The following is a 22,231-nucleotide window of genomic DNA, read 5'->3' as shown; positions in this document are numbered from 1 at the left end:
ATATCCCTTTTTATATTTTTCTCTCTCTTCTATATTATATTATTATCTTTCATTTCAATTTTCATCACGACCCTATAACTGAGCCGGTCGTGATGGCGTCTATCGTGAAACTAGGTCACTCGACACAATTCCCAAATCAAATCATTTTTCTACAAAAGTCATTTTTAAGCCATTAATTAACAAGAAATCTCATGACATAAGTCTAAATAACCAGTGCGGAATAAATACACAAGCCTAACTTCGGGTGTCACAAGTCACGAGCAACTACAACTATGTCTCAATACAATAAAGTCTGACAAAGTGTAGAAGACAATACTAAATAAATCTAGGGAAGGTATGAGGGAGAAGAACAGGGCTGCGAACGCCATGCAACTACCTTGTCGACTCTAAAATCCTGTTGAATGGACGATCAAAGCTCACTATCGCGACCCTTAACTCCTGGATCTGCATACAAGGTGCAGGGAGTAATGTGAGTACGCCGACTCAGTAAGTAATAAAATTAAATGAGAGCTGAGCAGTAAGAAAATAGAAAAATTCCACGTCATAGCACTACAACAAATATAGTACATTTCCAAAACAGTACAGAACTATATTATCTCGTAAAACAAACTCAATTTCAGTAAAAACCTTTTCTTTTAAAACATCTTTCAATAGTTTCAAATAAGTGAAGAAACAGTGAGTCAAAATGATAGAAACGTAGACAGTCCCTCGGGCAAAATATCAACAGAACCAGCCTCTCGGGCCACCTCACAATCACTCATAATCAGCCCCTCGTGCAACAACATGAATCATAACAGCCCCTCGAGGAGCATCACATCACTCACACTGGGTACCCGCGCTCACTGGGGGTGTTCAGACTCCGGAGGAGCTCCTACAATACAAGCGTTATCACAAGCCATCTCATGGCATAATAAATCAGGCCCTCGGCCTCTCATATATCACAATCAGTACAACATGTTGCGGCGCGCAGCCCGATCCCATAATATCCTCACAACACAGGCCCTCGGCCTTACTCAGTCAGAAATCTCTCAAGCCACTCGGGCTAACAATAACACAAGGTGCTCAGTCCAAAATATCATTTATAGAATCAAACAGAGTAAATAACACCGAGTTATGAAATCAGTAAAAATATAGCATGACTGAGTGTAGATATTAAACCAAACCGGTGAGGAAAACAGTAGTAAAAAGCCCCTAAGGGTCCAAACAGTTGGCACGAGGCCCAAATATGACATTCAGCCCAAAAGTTTTCAATCAAATACGCGACTTAATAGTCGTACGGGATGAACCCAGTCACAATCCCTAATGGTGCACGAACCCACGCTCGTCATCTAGCGTGTGCGCCACCTCAAAGTAGTGAAACGATGTGAAATCTAGGGTTTCATACCCTCAGGACAACATTTTCAATCATTACTTACCTCAAACCGGTCGAAACTCTAGCCCGCAATGCCCTTGCCTCTCGAATCGGCCTCCAAATGCTCCAAATCTAACCAAAATCAGTATATTATCATCAATATACGCTAAAGGAACAAAGTCCAAGTGAAAATAATCAAATTAACTCAAAAATCCTGAAATTGGCTCAAACCTAACCCCTAGGCCCATGTCTCGGAATCCGATAAAAATCATAAAACTGGAAAACCCATTCGCTCACGAATCTACCCATATCAAATTCACCAAAATCTGACATCAAATGGTCATCCAAATCTCCAAAATCAACTCTCCAAATCTTCTTCCATTTTCCCCAATTTTCACCCCAAATTCCCAAATTATATGATAAGAATCAAGTCATAATCATGAGATTTAACCAAATTTGAGTGAAGAACACTTACCCCAATCAATCCTCTAAAAATCCCCTCCAAAATCGCCTTCTCCCGAGCTCTCTAATGAATTTTGAGATTATGAACCTAACACTCGATTTTGAACTGAAACATTCTGCCCAGGTGTGCCCTTCTTTGCGAACGCAGTCAAAGCCTCGCGTTCGCGAAGCACAAAAATCCACTGCTCAAATTTCCTCTTTCGCGAACGCGAGTACCCTCTCGCGAACGCGTAGCTTCACCTGCCAGACCCTCCGCAAATGCGTTGTCCTCTACACGAACGTGTAGAAGAAATCCTTGGGGTGGAGCTGTTCCATCTTTCCTCTTTATGAATGCCTTCAACTCCTCGCGTTCGTGATCCTTCCACTAGCCACACCTTCGCGAACGCGAAGAACAAATCTTTGCAACAAAAATATAAGAAAATCTGCTATCTTTCCAAAGCCCAAAATGATCCGTTAATCTGAAGAAAAGCTGGCTAGTGTTTGATTTGGTTATTAAATTACATCATTACTTGCAATTTCCTTGGTTGTTTACATGATATATTTGCATATCTCCTTTATATGCTGGAAGGATTTTCAAACTTCCAAATTCCGCAAACGATGCAAAAACCTATCAAACCTCATCCGAATTTCCTAAAATTTTGCACACACATCGCAAATGACACAATAGACTTACTCCAACTTCCAAAATTCCAATCCGACCCCGATATCAAAATTTCCACTACCGATCGGAAAACGCCAAAATTCCAATTTCGCCAATTCAAGCCTAAATCTACCACGGACCTCTAAAATACATTCCAATCATGCTCCTAAGTCCCAAATCACCTAAAGAAGCTATCCAAACCATTAGAATTCACATCCGAGGCCTTCTACTCATAAGTCAATATCCGGTTGACTTTTCCAACTTAATTTTACTCAAAAAAGACTAAATGTCTCATTCTTCTACAAAACCACTCCGAACCCAAACCGACCAGTATGATACGATGAAATACAACTGAACAACACATAAAGAAGCTAAAATGGGGGAAACAAAGCGGTAACTTATGAAATGATCGGTCGGGTCGTTACATCCCCCCCCCTCTTAAACAAATGTTTGTTCTCGAACGAGTCAAGAAACATACCTGAAGCCTCAAATAGGTATGGATATCTGCTCCGTATATCCTGCTCGGTCTCCCAGGTAGCCTCCTCCACGGGGCGACCTCTCTACTATATTTTCACTGAATCTACATCCTTTGATCTCAACTTTCGGACCTGCCGCTGCAAAATAGCTACTATACTTCCGGAGCGTAGAAACATGAAATACCGGATGCACACTCGATAAGCTAGGTGGAAAGGCCAGCTCATAAGCCACCTCCCCAATCCTTCGAAGCACTTCAAAAGACCCAATGAACCGAGGACTCAATTTACCCTTCTTCCCAAATCTCATAATACTCTTCATGGGTGAAACCTTCAATAGAAACGTCTCCCCAACCATGTAGGATACATCACAAACCTTCCTGTCAGTATAACTCTTTTGTCTTGACTGCGCTGTATGAAACCGCTCCTAAATCACCTTCACCTTGTCCAAAGCATGATGCACCAAGTCTGTACCCAAAAGTCTAGCCTCACCCGACTCAAACAAACCAACTGAAAATCTACACTGTCTCCCATATAAAGCCTCATATGAAGCCATCTGAATAGTCGACTGATAACTGTTTTTATAAGCAAACTCCGCGAGCGGTAGAAACTGATTCCTTGAACCCCTAAAATCAATGACACAAGCGCGCAACATGTCCTCCAATATCTGAATAGTGTGCTCGGACTGCCCGTCCATCTAAGGGTGAAAAGTTATGCTCAACTCAAACTGAGTACCCAACTCTCGCTGCCAGACCCTCCAAAATTGTGAAGTGAACTGAGTACCTCTATCTGAAATGATGGAAACTGGGACACCATGCAAGCAGACAATCTCTTTGATATAAATCTTTGCTAACCGCTCTGAAGAATAGGTAGTAGACGTAGGAATGAAGTGCGCGGACTTGGTCAGCCGATCCACAATCACCCAAATAGCATTGAACTTCTTTAAAGTCCGTGGGAGCCTAACTACAAAGTCCATGGTGATTCGCTCCCACTTCCACTCTAGAATATCTATATGTTGAAGTAAGCCACCCTGTCTCTGATGCTCATATTTTACCTGCTGGCAATTGAGACACCGAGCTACAAATATCATAATATCCTTCTTCATTCTTCTCCACCAATAATGTTGTCTCCAATCTTGATACATCTTCGCGGCACCCAGATGAATGGAATACCGCGAGCTATGGGCCTCCTCCAGAATCAACTCTCAAAGCCCGTCTACATTGGGCACACATATTCGGCCCTGCATCCTCAATACCCCATCATCGCTAATAGTTACATCTCTGGCATCGTCGTGCTGAACTCTGTTTTTAAGGACAAGCAAATGAGGATCATCATACTGGCGCTCTCTAATGCGATCAAACAAGGAAGACAGAGAAACCACATAAGCTAAGACCCGACTGAGCTCCGAAATATCTAACCTCACAAATCGATTGGTGATAGTAGCATATATTATGCGATGTAAATGCTATTTATGCTCGAAATTAACCATACTTTATTGATATTTTAAGTGCTAAATGATAACAAAATACTCTAATTGAGGTTTTTATGCCTTGCAGGAACTACTCCGAGTTAGGAGGAGGATATAGAGTGTTTTGGGGTCAAATGTGTAGATACAAGGCCAATCGAGAAGAGCCCGGATGGAGCAAGAAAAGGCGAAGAAAAATTGGGCAACAGTCCACCGCTACCGCAGTAGGGCCGCGGTTGGAACGCGGTAAAAGAAAGGCGGAAAACAAAAAGTCTAAAATTACTGCAGTTGGCCCGTGACCGCGGTCGATCTGGAGAAGGCCAAGAAAGTTTAAGGGCTAAAGTGTAAAGCGTGGAAAACTTATCCTAACCCTATATAAACTTAACAAACTCACACAAGTCAATGTTAAGCTTATTTTTAGACTCAATCGGAGGCAAGAACAAGTGTGAGAAGATCAAGACACCATTAGAGTTTTTTATTCTTCTTCTTGTTATCATTATTTTGTGAATTATGAATTATCTTATGGCTTTATCTCGTTTTACCATGAGTATCTAAACATTTAATCTAGGGTTGATGGAATCAATTGTTAGATGAAGTTTTGACTCAGTTTTGTTATAATCGAGCCGAGTTTATTATAATTGTTCAACTATGTTTTGTGTGGTGATTAATTGAATGGACCCTTGATTAATCGTGTCTAATCGCCTTGTGTTGCTTAAGAAAGAATACTAGGTTAGATCGTTGTTGAACAACACCACTTTGGGGTAATTGAAGAGATTCATTATTTGAATTTAAAAGTGGGGTTAGAAATAACAAAACTTTGGTGGGATAATTCAGAGCTGCATATATTATTAGCTAGAATAGTTCGAGAGAATGCTCTAGTAAATTATCGTAGTTGATCGAGAGATAGTTGCAGTAACACATAGCTCTTAATCCTGATAGAGTATTACATCGAGATTATAGCAAAAGAGTTAAGGATTAATCTAGCAATTGGGGAAATCAATACCCTAGATCTCTTTACTATTGAATTATCTTTAATTTGGAATATTGTTAGTTTTAGTATCATTTTACTTTAGTTAAACAAATCCCAATATTTATTGATAAAAATCTTACATTAGGGAATTGTTTAAACTTGTACTAGCATCACTAAGAGTTGTAATAGATAGGTTAGTTCCCTGAGGATTCGACTCCGGACTTGTAAACCGAATTATATTTGCAACGACCGCTTTGTCTTTATTAAGGAATAGTTGGGCGTGATCAAATTTTGGCGTCATTGCCTGGAAACTAACGGTGTAGTTGTAGGTGTATATATTGCTAGGTTACAAGTTTGAACTTTTATTTTTATTTTGTTTTATATGATTTTTTTATTTATTTTTGTTTTACTTGTTAATTGAGAAACATGACATCTAGGAATTATGGAAATTTTGATGTTGGCAATTCTGCTTTTAATCCTCCTTATGCATATTGTGAAGAAAATCACCCATGACAAAATTATCAAAATATTCCCAAGAGTGAGTTATGTGCACCAACTCAATCTTATGTATGGAATGTATGTGATATGTGTGGTGGTCAAGATGGTCACTTTTATGGTTGTGCTTATATTTCTTATCTTCCCCCAACCCTTTACTTTGATGGTTCTTCTTTTTCTTGTGAAGTTAATAGAAATAAAGAACCTAGGGATGATGACCTGGAAGAGATCAAGGATATGCTAAGATGCCTTGTGGAACAAAATAATGAGAAACAACTTCACATACAAAGTCAAGATGCTGCTATTCGCAACCTGCAGGCACAAGTGAGTCAACTAGTTGAGGTAGTTAATGCTCAACAAGCCAATATTATGGATAGTAGCCAAGAAGAGCATGGATTAGATGCCGAAATTGAGGTGCAAATGGATGAGGTCAGAGTAGAAAAACAATAATCTAACCAACTAGAATTTGAGGATGTCGATGAAGTGAGACTATAGTCAGCCAAGGACATTGAGGATATAAATTTTGTTGACTCTAGTATCATTGATGTTGAGGATGCTAGAAGTCCTGAAGTTCATGTTTGTGAGCGCATTGGTCCACACTCTAAATATTTTCCCCATTGTGTTTGGATGATGATATGGAAATAGGTCATCCGAACCAATTGAAGAGTCAAGGGATAAGGAACAAGGTGCATATATTTTGGAATTCTTCTTGCCAGAAAGTCAGGATTACATACCTCATACAAAGGCCAAGGGGTGCAGAATACTACATTATTTCCTTGGGCCAGTTAGATTCATTCCACTGCCCCAAGAGCATAATCATAAGCTTGAAGCAAAACTTGGGGTTCAATTCATAAGCTCGAGGTGGAGACAAAAAGTGATTCATGTCGTGCTGCAACGTTAAATCAAGCGTTTATTGGGAGGCAACCCAACTTTACTGCTTTTTATTTCATTTTATTTTTTTAATTGTATTATTTTGTAGTGTTAGACAAGGGGGTTGCTCTAATGGTAAGCAACCTCCACTTCCAACCAAGAGGTTGTGAGTTCGAGTCACCCCAAGAGCAAGGTGGAGAGTTCTTGGAGGAAGGATGCCGAGAGTCTATTTTGAAAATAGCCTCTCTACCCCAGGGTAGGGGTAAGGTCTGCATACACACTACCCTCCCCAGACCTCACTAGTGGGATTATACTGAGTTGTTGTTGTTGTTGTTGTTGTTGTTGTTGTTATTTTTGTAGTGTCAATTTTTGATATTCTAGGAACATGGAAATCAAAGCGGATGCAACAACAAACCAAATTATTGGAACTAAGTGTGAGGTACCCGCACGAAGGACCAAGCTTGGGAGAAGTCTGAGTACCCTATGAGCTGTTAGTGCTTCGGCCTTTGGCCTACCAGGGAGTCTCTTTTACCCTTTTATTAGTTATAGTGTGCATTGGGGACAATGCACGGGTGACTTTCTTTGCTATTTTAGTTGTGTTAGTTTAATTGAATTTTTTTTTGGTGTGGCTAAAAAAAAAGATTTTTTTCTATTAGGTAGTGTATCAACTCCCCTTGGTTTTTTTAAACTACGGTTCTTTTCCAAGGGTTTCCATTTGAACCGGGTGTAGTTACTTTTTCCTTTTTTTTAGTTTAGGAATTCTTGGGCAAAGAAGAATAGAGATTGCTTTAATGTGACACTTAGGCTCATTAGTTGACTCTAGCAATAAAACCTTAAATTGTGTGTTCTTGAGTTGGCTTAAGCACCTTTAGTAGAGTGTCTGATGGTCCTAACTGAATTGAGTCATGTGCCATGTGTGCGTGAGGCTTTGTGTATTCTATGCTAACATTCAATGCCTAGAACTTACCATGTGTGTGTACGAAGCGAAATGGTAGTCTTAATTGGTCTGGAAAGTGATATCGGCGTTTCTTTGTTGAACCTATCTATATATGTTTTCACCCACCTGATTGTGTATATCCTAGTTAACCCCTTTGAGTCTGTAATCTTGTTCTTTTGGCAACCACATTACAAGCCTTACCCAAGTTGTGAATTGTCTATCTTTTTGAACCCTATCACCTCTTAGAAGCACTTAATTGTAATCAATATGGAAAAGTTAAAGTGTGGGGTGGTCGGTTGGGCTTTTGAGTGGAGCTAATGAAATAAGGAGAAATGTGCACTGTGTTGAAAAAAATAAGAGCCACTTGAATTGAAAAAAAATAAATTTCCTTGCTAAGTGGTGACTCTTGATGTAAGTGCGCTTAAAGAAATAGGGGATTTAACTCAATGATGTGAAGGTGGAATGAAGGTTTGACAAAGGTATGAACTACTAGAAAATGGGACTATGGCAAAAGTTTTTTTGGCAACGTTTAGAGAACCGTTGCCATAGGATATCTATCGCAACGGTTACAACCGTTGCAATATGCTTTGGATGCTATCGGTACATTTTAGCTATCGAACCGTTCCAATTGGTTTTTAACCGTTTCCATAGGGCATTTTTTTGGCAACAGTGTTTTAACCGTCCCAATAGAGCTATCTTTGGCCACGGTTTTTGAGAAAATAAAGCTATTGCAACGGATAGTAATTCCCTCCTAACTTTTTTCCCAAAATTTTCCGAAACCCGCCAAAACTAATAGTATAATATATCAATATAAAATTTTTCCGCTTTTCCCAATAAACACAAGAGCCCCAAATTTCTCAAAGGCAAAAATCCCTAGTCGATAACATCTATACCCACAAAATTTCCCTTAGGCAAAGAAACATCCCTAATAGATAACTATGTTGCCAAATTTTTTCTTTCTAATTCTTTGCTCCTTCTCGCACTTTGTGATCCCTTTGCAAGATAGCGTTCCTCCCAAACTTTAATTTCCAGGTTTTTTTCTCTTCCTCCACAACTATGCTCTCCGACGCACTCTTCAATTTGTTCGTTTTTAGTATGTGTTACTTTTTGCCTGTAGTAAATTAGTGTTTGAATGCGATAGTTTTACAGCTTCTTCTACTTGATTTCAATTTTATTATGAATTTGTGTTTGCTTTATCCAAGCATTTAGGGTAGAGAAGTGAAAAGTTGTTTCCTTTTTCTTCTTCAGTATTTTAGATCTTTTTTTGGGTATTCTTTCAAAGATTTTTGGGCATCTACTCTTGCCACTGTATCTTAAAACTGAAAGCTATATTACCAATTTGATATACTTGCCTGATGGAAGTAACTAGATTCCATATTATTGTCTGTTATAATTCGGTGTAGATTAATTGATAGTCGTATTGTCATAATTTAATTTGGCTGTAATTATTGGCCTGCTTGTAGGGTTCCTAACAAATGTTTATGTAGCTTTATGTATTAAGCTTCAGTTTCTTTTGGAGTGATAATGCTTACTAAGTAAATTGTCGAAGAAGATGTAACAAGGAGCAAAACACAAAAGAATAAAAATAAGAGAGTAGAATATAGCTTGAAAATGTTAAAGCGATGTGGAAATTTTCTATTTTTATGGATGCCGGTGCTTTTCGCAATTGGACATGATGCATTTCTTTTGGGGTGATGGTTGTGCAATAAGTATAGTGTATAGATCTCAAGAAACTCTAAAATGCTTCAAAACTATCATTTTAATCCAAATTCATCTACTAAATGTTGCTCCTGAAACTTTGATTGATCAGTCAGAGTGTTCTTAAATGTCATTGATCTTTCTGGATTTTCTATGGGAGACAGAAAAGGAAAAAGGTCAAATAGGACTGAATTATTGTTTGAATTGCTCGTTTCATACTAAGAAACAAAAATGCTTTTCATTTTATATTAAATAAATAAAAAAGACCAGTTTTATGGTTTATGTTCTTTTTATTTTGTAATACATTTTGATTTACACTTTTTTTGATTTTAACATCTCACTTTGCCCGTTAATGAATTATTTTTATTATAACTTTTTGGAGAAAGATGCTATACAAGATATATTGAAAACCACTAGATTCTAAGGCTATTTTTGGTTTATATGCCCTTAGCTTGTTTCAATGATCATTGCTCATTTTTTAAGTTTTGTACACATCCAAACACTGACATACCAAAAAAGGAAAAAAAAAACAAGCAGAGTAATAATAGTAGTATTAGTAGCAGTAGAGACAAACGTTCAAAAAAATCACAACTTACAAAAGAGCTTTCTACCATTGTAAGCTCTTATCTGTTACTAACAGATTCATGACTTGAATAAAGAAACTAAGACGACAAATAGAAAATAATTATGTATAAACTGTCATAGAGATATAGACTGAGATGAGAAAATATGTTGGTTGACAAAAGTTATCTCATATCGATATGGAAAACCAGCTTTTAATATTTAATTTAGCAGTCCAAATAGTTTCTTATATGATCAGGTACCTTTACTACTAATATAAACAGTCATTATTTTGATCGTCGTAGTATCAGTTCAATTGGCTGGGTATAAAAGGCTTTATATGGAGATATAATTAGTAAAATTGTATGACGTTTCTAATTTAAAGTCTATCTATATCATTTCTTTGATCTTAATCATTGATTCAATTTCATATACTTGAACTATCTTCTCTTGAATTTGGTTTGTAGGCTGAAATAAAAAAGATACAATCAACACAACAAAGTGAAGATATCGGTCAATTAGTTGATACATTTGCATTCGTCATAAGACCTGAGCATCCATGCCGCGTAAGATTGTATGGATGTGGGGTTTCCAAGGCTGCCTTAAAAAAAGTGGGAGATATTGGACTCTTTTAAGTTCTACTGATGAGATGATGTAGCAAAAAGTAGAAGAAATAGAATATAAGATTCATCAAAGAATGCAAGAAAAGTTCAATGCACAAAAGGATGCTATGGAAAGAGAATTACAATTAACGTCGTCGCACAACTTCAGCGTCTGAGCCCAGAATGATCCTAACATGTTCGCTTTTAGTGCTCGTTCACCTGGATAAACTTACTCTGCACAACAAGTTGCTATTCAACTAATCAATCTTCTATCTACCGGTAGTAACGATCTGGTTAGTACTTACTCAAAATGTTAAACTGTGACGACCCGACCCGTCGTCTCATGAGTTACCGCTTCATTTTTCCCATTTTCAGCTTCTTTATGCTTCATTATCTGTAATTGGTGTGATCGAGTCGATTTGGATTGGTTTTGGTAGTAAATGAGACACTTAGTCTCTTTAAGGAAGGCTTAGTTTGGAAAGGTCAATCGGATGTTGACTTATGAGTTAGAGGGCTCGAATGTGATTTTCGGTGATTCGGTTAGCTTCGGGGGATAATTTGTGACTTAAGAGCGTGATCGGAAGTGGTTTTGGAGGTCCGGTGTAGAAATTAGCTTGTTTTGACGAAGTTAGTACTTTGGCGATTTCCGTTTGGTAGGTGAGATTTTGATTCGAGGGTCGGAACGGAATTCCGAGAGTTACATTAGCTTGTTAGGTGATTTGGGATGTGTGTGTGTAAAATTTCAGGTCGTTCGGAGGTGATTTGGTCTGGTTTTTGATGGAATGCGTATTTCAGAAGTTTTAGAAGAACTTAGGCTTGAATTCGATGTGAATTGACGGTTTTGGTGTTGTTCGAGGTGATTTGATGATTAAAACAAGTTTGAATGATGATTTAAGATGCGTTGGTGCATTTGGTTGAGGTCTCGGGGGCCTCGGGGTGGTTTCGGATGGCTAACGGGAAGAGTTTGGACTTGTGTTGTTGAAGATTTTCTGGTGCTTCAGGTATTTTCGCACCTGCGGTTTGGGGACCGCAAGTGCGGTGTCGCAGATGCGGGTTGGGGGTCGCAGAAGCGGAAAATGCAAGGATTGGCTGGGACCGCAGATGCGGATAGGGAGCCGCAGATACGGCTATTGGACCGCAGAATCGGCTATTTGACCGCAGATATGGTTATGGCTGGGCAGAAGGTATTTAAGTTCTTCTTCGTGAATTTTGAAGGGTTTCACATTTCTAACTTTAGACTTGGAGAATTTTGGACGATTTTGAAGAGGGATTTCAAGGAGCTTCGATAAGGTAAAGATTTTTGGACCTAAAACACAATCCTATGGTGTTATTACATGAATTAAGATTAGAAATTTAAGAAAATCATGGACTAAAAATGGAGGTTAGGGCTTGAACTTAAGAGAGCTAAGATTAGGGATTTGAGGGGTCAATTGAACTTCATTCTTGTGATTTTTATATGTATGAACTCGTGACGAGATAAGGAATCTAATGATGTAAAAATTTCTGAGTTTCGAGAAGTGGGCCCGGGGCTCGGGTTTTGCCAATTTCGGGATTTTTTATATTTTTCGATTGTTTTTGATTGGGTATTGTTCCCATAGTCTATTGTGACGTATTCATTGTGGTTTTGGTTAGATTCGACGCGCGAGGAGGCCAATTTGAGAGACAAGGGCATAGCGAGCTAGAGTTTTGGCCAGCTTGAGGTGAGTAATGATTATAAATGATGTCCTGAGGGTTTGAAACCCCGGATTGCACATCGTAGTGCTATATTGAGGCAAGATACGCGCTGGATGATGAGCGCGGGGTCTTTTATTACTGGGGATTGTGACTTGGTCCGTACTAATTGATGATTTTACCGCGTATTTGACTGAAATTCATTTGTTATCATCATGATTTGGGTTGATTGCCATATTTGGGCTTTGTGCCAACTATTTGAACTCTTCTGGGATTTTTATCATTGTTTCCTCACTGCTTGACTTATTATTTGAACTCAGTCCTGTTGATATCTACTGTTTTACAAACTCAGCCACTTTTACTTAGATTTGAAACTTAAATGATATTTCTACATCATGTTTTGGGCTGAGAACTAATGTTTTACTAATGCCCAAGGGGCTTGTGATGATTTTTGGACTGAGTGAGGCCGAGAGCCATATGTGAGGATATGCTGAGTGATATGAGGTCGAGGGCCTAAGATACTTTATATGCCACGAGGTGGCTTGAATGATGTGAGGCCGAGTGCTGAGTGATGTGAGGCCGAGTGCCGAGTGATGATGCCACGAGGTGGCTTGATATAGCGCTTGGGCCGTAAGGGGCCCCTCTAGAGTCTGCACACCCACAGTGAGTGCGGGTACCCATTATGATCTGAGAGTGAGTCTGAGGGCCTGATATTGTTCTAAGTGATTGATACTGAGCCCGAGGGGCTGATACTGTACTGAGAGTAAGCCCGAAGGGCTGATACTGTTCGGAGCGATTGATACTGTGCCCGAGGGACGCTACCACAGCAGCAACTACTTCACAGGCTGGGAGAGGCAATCAGACCCCTGCTGCTCGCACACCTAAGCAGGTAGTGCAGATGCCGGGAGCACCTCCAGCTCAGCCGATTACACCAGTTTAGGAGTTCGTAGTTCCAGTTATGCCAGACGATGAGCAGCGTTGTCTCGAGAGGTTTGGTAGGCTCCAGCCTCTTTCATTCAGTGGTGCTGAGGGCGAGGATGCCCAAGGTTTTCTCGACAAGTGTCAGTGGATGCTCCGTACGACAGGGATTCTTGAGTCTAGTGGTGTGACATTTACCACCTTTCAGTTCACTGGGGCTGCCTTCACTTGGTGGGAGGCGTATGAGAGTCGTAGGCCGACAGGTGCAACGCCTTTGACTTGGCAGGAGTTCTCCACTCTCTTCTTGGAGAGGTATGTACCGCAGTCCCGCAAGGAGGAGCTACGTAGGCAGTTTGAGTGGCTTCGGCAAAGGGATATGACTGTGTCACAGTATAAGTTGAGGTTTTCCGAGTTGGCTCGTCATGCCATTTGGATGGTCCCGACAGATCATGAGAGGATCAAGAGGTTTGTGGATGACCTTAACTATCATCTCTGTATTCTGATGAATAGAGAGAGAGTATTGGGTATTTCATTTGAGGAGGTGGTTGATATCGCTTGTGAGATTGAGACGGCTCGCTGGCAGGATAGAGAGGAGAGGGAGGCCAAGAGGCCTCGAGGTTCTGGCAGTTTCAGTGGTGCTCTGTCTAGGGGCCAGTTCCAGCATGGTAGAGGCCGTTCTTTCAGGTCCGCTGAGTCAGCCCGTCCCGAGTATCGTGGGGCATCTTCAGGCCGTGGTTATCATGGTTCTCAGTAGGGTCAGCCCTCACTCAGCGCCCTTCTAGCTCAAAGTTTATCTTTTGCCCCATCTGTTCAGGGTTCTTCCATGCCGAGTGGATCAGCTAGTCACTCCGGTGCGAGGGATTCCCTTCAGTCCCATTCTCCAGCACCTGGGAGTTGTTTTGAGTGGGGAGAGTTTGGATGGTGTGGAGGCAATGTCCTCGTCGTATTGCTAGTTCGTCTCAGCAAAGGGGTCAGCCCTCGACTTCTGCTCCAGTTACCTCACCACCCGCCCAACCAGCTAGGGGTGGAGGTTAGGCAGCCAGCGGTCGCCCCAGAGGGGGAGGTCGATCAGGGGGCGGTCAAGCCCGTTTCTATGCACTTCCAGGCAGGCCAGATGCTATTGCTTCAGATGCTGTCATTACAGGTATTGTTTCAGTCTGCCACAGAGATGCCTCTGTATTATTTGATCCCGGTTCCACCTTTTCTTATGTGTCATCATACTTTGCTTGTTATTTGGGTATGCCCCATGAGTTTCTTGCCTTACCTGTTCATGTATCTACCCCGGTGGGTGATACTGTTATTGCAAACTGTGTGTACCGATCATGTGTGGTGACTATTGGGGGTCTGGAGACCCGAGTAGATTTATTGCTATTGAGCATGGTGGATTTTGATGTCATTTTGGGCATGGATTGGTTGTCTCCGTGTCGTGCTATTTTAGACTGTCATGCTAAGACAGTCACTTTGGCTATGCTGGGTGTACTGAGGATCGAGTGGCGTGGTGTGACTGATTACGTTCCTAGTAGAGTGTTTTCTTTCTTGAAGGCCCAGCATATGGTTGGGAAGGGTTGTCTTTCATATTTGGCGTTTGTGAGGGATGTTGGAGCTGAGACTCCTAGCATTGATTCTGTTCCAGTTGTGAGGGAGTTTTCCGATGTATTTCCTGCAGACCTATCGGGCATGCCACCGGACAAGGATATTGATTTTGGTATTGACCTGGTGCCGGGTATTCAGCCCATTTCCATTCCGCCATATCGTATTGCACCAACAAAGTTGAAAGAGTTGAAGGATCAGCTTTAAGAACTCCTAGATAAGGGGTTCATTCGGCCTAGTGTGTCACCTTGGGGTACACCGGTTTTGTTTATGAAGAAGAAGGATGTCACGATAAGAATGTGCATTGATTATAAGCAATAGAACAAAGTAACCATTGAGAGTTGTATTGCATAGATTGATGGAGGAGAACCTTTGTGCAAAATTCTCCAAGTGTGAGTTTTGGCTCAGTTCAATGGCTTTCTTGGGGCACGTGGTGTCCAGCGAGGGTATTCAGGTTGATACAAAGAAGATAGAGGTGGTTCAGAGTTGGCCTAGACCGTCCTCAGCCACAGAGATTAGTAGCTTTCTTGGGTTGGCAGGCTATTATTGCCGGTTTGTTTCATTTGTATGGTCGGACGAGTGTGAGGAGAGCTTTTAGAAGCTTAAGATAGCTTTGACCACAACTCCAGTATTGGTTTTGCCATCAGCTTTAGGTTCTTACACAGTGTATTGTGAGGCTTCGAGAGTTGGGATTGGGTGTGTATTGATGCAGGAGGGTAGGGTGATTGCTTATTCTCCTTGTCAGTTGAAGCCCCATGAGAAGAACTACCCTATTCACGATCTGAAGTTGGCTGCCATAGTTCATGCATTGAAGATTTGGAGTCACTACTTGTATGGCGTATCTTGTGAGGTATTCACTAATCATCGCAGTCTTCAGCATTTGTTCAAGCAAAAGGACCTTAATTTGAGGCAGCGGAGGTGGCTAAAGTTGCTAAAGGATTATGATATTACTATTCTGTATCATCCAGGAAAGGCCAATGTAGTGGCCGATGCTTTGAGCTGAAAGACAGCGAGTATGGAGAGTTTGACGTATATTCCAGTTAGGGAGAGGCCCCTTGTAGTTGATGTTCAGGCTTTGGCCAATCGGTTTGTGAGATTAAACATTTCGGAGCCCAGCCGGGTGTTGGCTTGTGTGGTTTCTCGGTCTTTCTTATATGATCGCATCGGAGAGTGCTAGTATGATGATTCGCATTTTCTTGTCCTTAAGGACAAAGTCCAGCATGATAATGCCAGAGATGTGACCATAGGTGATGATGGCGTGTTGAGAATGCAGGGCCAGATCTGTGTGCCCAATGTGGATGGGTTTAGGGAGTTGATTCTGGAGGAGGCCCATAGCTCGCGGTACTCTATTCATCCGGGTGCCACAAAGATGTATCAGGACTTGAGGCAGCACTATTGGTGGAGAAGAATGAAGAAGGATATTGTGGGGTATGTATCTCGGTGTCTCAATTGTCAGCAGGTGAAATATGAGCATCAGAGACCGGGTGGCTTGCTTCAGCAGATGGTTATTCCCGAGTTGAAGTGGGAGAGAGTCACTATGGATTTTGTGAGTGGTCTTCCTCGGACTTTGAAGAAGTTCGATGCTATTTGGGTGGTTGTGGATCGGCTGACCAAGTCCGTGCACTTCATTCCAGTGTGTACTACCTATTCTTCGGAGCGGCTGACAGGGATCTTTATATGAGAGATTGTTCGATTGCATGGTGTGCCAGTGTCTATTATTTCAGATAGAGGTACTCAATTTACTTCTCAATTTTGGAGGACTTTTCAGCGAGAGTTGGGTACTCAGGTGGAGTTGAGCACAACATTTCATCCGCACACGAACGGGCAGTCCGAGCGTACTATTCAGATATTTGAGGACATGTTGCGTGCCTGTGTTATTAATTTCGGAGGTTCTTGGGATGAGTTTTTGTCGCTTGCAGAGTTTGCCTACAACAACAGCTATCAGTCCAGTATTTAGATGGCCCCGTATGAGGCATTATATGGGAGACGGTGTAGATCTCCAGTTGGTTGGTTTGTGCCCGGTGAGGCAGGTTATTGGGGACAGATTTTGTTTAGGATGCCTTAGAGAAGGTGAAGTTGATTCAGGAGAGACTTCGTATAGCGCAGTCGCGTTAGAAGAGTTATGCAGACGGGAAGGTTCGAGATGTATCTTACATGGTTGGCGAGAAGGTCATGCTAAAAGTTTCGCCCATGAAGGATGTTATGAGATTTGGAAAGAAAGGGAAGTTGATTCCGCGATTCATTGGGCCTTTTGAGGTACTTAGGAGGATTGGGGAGGTGGCTTACATGCTTGCTTTGCCACCCAGCTTGTCGAGTGTGCATCCGATATTTCATGTTTCTATGCTCCGGAAGTATGTTGGGGACCCATCTCATATTTTGGACTTCAGCATGGTTCAGTTGGATGATGATTTGACCTTTGATGTGGAGCCAGTAGCTATTTTGGGTCGTCAGGTTCGAAAGTTGAGATCAAAGGATATAACTTCAGTGAAGGTACAATAGAGAGGTCAACCCGTGGAGAAGGCTACCAGCGAGACCGAGTGGGAGATGCGGAGCAGATATCCTCACCTGTTTGAGGCTTCAGGTATGTTTCTTGACTCGTTCGAGGACGAGTGTTTGTTTAAGTTGGGGAGGATGTGACGACCCGACCCGTCGTCTCATGAGTTACCGCTCCGTTTTCCCCATTTTCAACTTCTTTATGCTTCATTATCTGTAATTGGTGTGATTGAGTCGATTTGGATTGGTTTTGGTAGGAAATGAGACACTTAGTCTCTTTAAGGATGACTTAGTTTAGAAAAGTCAACCGGATGTTGACTTATGAGTTAGAGGGATCGTATGTGATTTTCGGTGATTCGGTTAGCTTCGGGGGATGATTTGTGACTTAGGAGCGTGATCGAAAATGGTTTTGGAGGTCCGGTGTAGAAATTAGCTTGTTTTGGCGAAGTTAGTATTTTGGCGATTTCCGGTTGGTAGGTGAGATTTTGATCTGAGGGTTGGAACGGAATTTCGAGAGTTGCAGTAGCTTCGTTAGGTGATTTGGGATGTGTGTGTAAAATTTCAGGTCGTTCGGAGGTGATTTGGTCGGATTTTTGATCGAATGTGTGTTTCGGAAGTGTTAGAAAAACTTAGGCTTGAATTCGATGTGAATTGACGGTTTTGGTGTTGTTCGAGGTGATTTGATGATTTGAACGAGTTTATATGATGATTTAAGATGCCTTGGTGCGTTTGGTTGAGGTCCCGGGGGCCTCGAGATGGTTTCGGATGGCTAACAGGAAGAGTTTGGACTTGTGTTGTTGCAGATTTTCTGGTGCTTTAGGTATTTTCGCACCTGCGATTTGGGGGCCGAGGTGCGGTGTCGCAGATGCGGGTTGGGGGTCGCAGAAGCGGAAAAGGCAAGGATTGGCTGGGACCGCAGATGCGGATAGGGAGCCGCACACGCGGAGCCGCAGATGCGGCCAGGCGGGACTTACTGAGGTTCTGCAGATGCAGAGTTTCAACCGCAGAAGCGGCTATTTGTCCGCAGATGCGGTTATGGCTGGGCAGAAGGTATTTAAGTTCTTCTTCGCGAATTTTGAAGGGTTTCTCATTTCTAACTTCGGACTTGGAGAATTTTGGACGATTTTGAAGAGGGATTTCAAGGAGCTTTGATAAGGTAATGATTTTTGGACCTAAAACACAATCCTATGGTGTTATTACATGAATTAAGACTGGAAATTTAAGAAAATCATGGACTATAAATGGAGGTTAGGCTTGAACTTAAGAGAGCTAAGATTAGGAATTTGAGGGGTCAATTGGACTTCGATTCTTGTGGTTTTTATATGTATGAACTCGTAGCGAGATAAGGAATCTAATGATGTAAAAATTTCTGAGTTTCGAGAAGTAGGCCTGGGGCTCGGGTTTTGCCAATTTCGGAATTTTTGATATTTTTCGATTGTTTTTGATTGGGTATTGTTCCTTTAGCCTATTGTGACGTATTCGTTATGGTTTTGGTCAGATTCGACGCGCGAGGAAGCGGATTTGAGAGGCAAGGGCATAGCGAACTAGAGTTTTGCCGGCTTGAGGTGAATAATGATTGTAAATGATGTCCTGAGGGTTTGAAACCCCGGATTGCACATCGTAGTGCTATATTGAGGCAAGATACGCGCTGGATGATGACCGTGGGGTCTTTTACTACTGGGGATTGTGACTTGGTCCATCCCGATTGATGATTTTACCGCGTATTTGACTGAAATTCATTTGTTATCATCACGATTTGGGCTGATTGCCATATTTGGGCTTCGTGCCAACTATTTGAACCCTTCTGAAATTTTTATCATTGTTTCCTCACTGCTTGACTTATTATTTGAACTCAGTCCTGTTGATATCTACTGTTTTATAAACTCAGCCACTTTTACTCAGATTTGAAACTTAAAATGATATTTCTACATCATGTTTTGGGTTGAGAACTACTGTTTTACTAATGCCCAAGGGTCTTGTGATGATTTTTGGACTGAGTGAGGCCGAGGGCCATATGTGAGGATATGCTGAGTGATATGAGGCCGAGGGCCTAAGATACTTTATATGCCACGAGGTGGCTTGAGTGATGTGAGACCGAGTGCCGAGTGATGTGAGGCCGAGTGCCGTGGGCCGTAAGAGGCCCCTCTAGAGTCTGCACACCCACAGTGAGCGCGGCTACCCATTATGATCTGAGAGTGAGCCCGAGGGGCTGATACTGTTCTAAGTGATTGATATTGAGCCCGAGGGGCTGATACTGTACTGAGAGTGAGCCTGAGGGGCTGATACTGTTCTGAGCGATTGATATTGTGCCCGAAGGGTGGATTTTCTACTTGTTATTTACCTATTAAATTACCTGTTTTACTTGTTTTAAAAAGGAATATCATTTGATTTCTTCACTGATTTACTGCTTTAAGTAATTTTACTGCTTGATATGGAATTGCTTTGTGCCTTTACATGTTTTCATACTTTCAGCCATTATTTATAATTATTATTCACTGAGTTGGAGTACTCACATTACTCCCTGCATCATGTGTGCAGATTCAGGCATCGTAGAGTCCGCTCCTGCGTGCTGATTCTCCCAGTTCAGGCAGTGATTCGGAGACTACGAGGTAGTTGTTGGCGTTTGCAACCCCGTGCCTCCCTTATCTTATCATTTTCATATTTTTAGAACTATTGTATCGGAATTAGTGTTCAGTAGACTTATATCCGGATTTCTTAGTTTCTCATGACTTGTGACACCCCGGTTTGGGCTGTGTCAGGATGGTTTCCCTTTTGTTATTATCGTTGTTTTCCGCAATTATGGCTATATTAATCATGTTTTAGACTTGTTATGTTAATTAATTGTTAAAAGAGGTGTTTTGTTTGTTTTGGCTGGCCTTGCCTTCACGAGAGGCGCCATCACGATCGGGTTCGGGAATTGGATCGTGACATAAACCTCTTCTTCTCTTTCTTATTCTCCTCCTTCTGCTATTTCTTCTACCACTATACTTTGTCTGTGTTCATAAATTTTTAGTTGTTGTTCTCTCTCTCGTGCAATTAAGTAGTCTCACTTCATGCACAAACCTAGCTGTATGGTTTTTTCAGATAATCTTGATCTTTTCTTCACTTTGCCTTGATAGTCTTGTCACTATAGTTCTTTTTACCACTTCTTTTTTGGATTTTTGTTGATGCTTTTTTTAGTTACCTCGCCAGTTCTGTTATTGTTGTCACACCTCCTTTTTCCGTACCCGAGAGGGTACAAGGGAGTTTTTTCCAATTAAAGGACAATCGAAACGGGATTGGTTTGTTTATTTCAGAGTCGCCACTTGGGAGTTTTAGGGTGTCCCAAGTCACCAATTTTAATCCCGAATCGAGGAAAAGAATGACTCCATATTACAGTTTGCGTACCAGAAATCCGGATAAGGAATTCTGTTAACCCGGGAGAAGGTGTTAGGCATTCCCGAATTTCGTGGTTCTAGCACGGTCGCTCAACTGTTATATTCGGCTTGATTATCTGATTTTATACAAATATGAACTTATGTGCAAATTTTAACTTTTTACCGCTTTCATAATTGTTATTATTATTTTCTACAAGGAATTGCAACGTTGTGAAAATATATCCCGAACCGCGTTACAATCAATGTACCCGTGGTCATCGACACATTTTGACTCTATTGAGATTTGGATTTGGGTCACATCAATGTGCACCCGTGTTTAAGAAGGTTAAATTATTAAAGGTGCGCCTAAAACAACTAGCGTATTGTTATTTTGGGAAGGCCGTAAAATTCGCTAAACGGCCTGTCCCGAATTCTAAGTATTTTAATATATACATTTAGAGGGCCCCGCAGCTTGTGCATTTTTGTTTGTCGAGGCTCGTCTCATTTTTATTTAAAAGGATAAACCTACAGTGACTATATTTTCCTATTAAGTTCGTCTCTAAAATAAAAGAAAATCTCTTAATTAATTACATGCTAAAAACGTAACTTATTAATTATTAGTTTACGGCTAATGCGAATGAAAAATTGCGACCGAGTTTGTACAAAGAAAAACTGCTTTCATTCTATATTCTATTATTCAATAATACTAAAACGTGAGATTGACACACCATAATATCAAAACAGATTAACTATTCTTTGATTAATTTAAACTAACATTATTAGATGAAGAAGTTATACATATGTGACATCGTTACTAATTTAATCAATCAACTACATTTTTATACAAAGAAAAGAAAATTATATTCAACCACAAATCTAAATAGGAGGAATTCAACAGGAACAAAGCCTGATTAATATTTCATTTTTGCTTCAAACCGAGATTGTACAAATGTGTACCTGGAAACAGCAGTACAAGAACAAAAGAAGGAGAAGTCAGCAACAGTAATAACATAGCAACATCAGATTCAGCAACACCGCAAACCAGTACAGTAGGAATAGCAGAAAACCCAGGAGACTATAAACGACTCCAAGTATAGAGAAGAAGTAAAAGGCAGGAAGGTTCTGACTATTTCAGATCTTAAGCGAGGCAATGAAGCAGTAACTATTCTTTTTCAACTTCAAAACTCTCCAAAATGAATTCTGCCCCTGTATATTCAGTGTATCCAGAATGTATATCGGGTGTATACTTCTCACTCCGCCCCCTCTTTTTTTCTTCTCTCTATCTAGTTTTTCCTCTTTTTTTCCACCCTTCTTCCTAAATTTTTTCTTCTATTTATAGCAAAATTTTCGAAATTTTTAGATTTGTTTTTTTATTATTTTATTATTTTTTTAATTAAAAGAAATCCCACTTACAAATTGCTTTTATTTTTTTAGAAAAAGAAATCTCACCTTTATTTACTTTTATTTTTAAAATTCCAACTTTAATTACTTTATCTTATTTAAAATCCCACTTTTTATTTTTTTAAAAGAGAATCTCACTTTATTTAACTTTTCTTTAAAAAACAAAACCACTATCTTTTCTTTTTCTTTTAAAAATGCTACTTTCAATTACTTTAAATTTTTTAAATTTTCAGATACCTTTATTTTTTTTTTTTAATTCCAACCTTCTTTTACTTTTA

The 22,231-nt window shown here is 40.6% G+C and overlaps 1 long non-coding RNA gene across 1 annotated transcript; it reads left to right on the top strand.

Moving 5' to 3' along the window:
- Window positions 1-8,516: 8,516 nt before the first annotated feature.
- On the top strand, window positions 8,517-20,004 carry LOC107770072 (uncharacterized). Its single transcript, XR_001644526.2, has 3 exons — window positions 8,517-8,695; window positions 10,390-10,817; window positions 19,735-20,004. It is a non-coding gene; the product is annotated as an uncharacterized LOC107770072 (long non-coding RNA).
- The last annotated feature ends 2,227 nt before the right edge of the window (window positions 20,005-22,231 follow it).

This window comes from Nicotiana tabacum, chromosome 22 (genome assembly GCF_000715075.1).
Source record: "Nicotiana tabacum cultivar K326 chromosome 22, ASM71507v2, whole genome shotgun sequence".
In the NCBI taxonomy this organism is placed as follows: domain Eukaryota; kingdom Viridiplantae; phylum Streptophyta; class Magnoliopsida; order Solanales; family Solanaceae; genus Nicotiana; species Nicotiana tabacum.
Note: the sequence above shows the minus strand (reverse complement) of the source record. Positions and strands in the feature narration are given on the sequence as shown.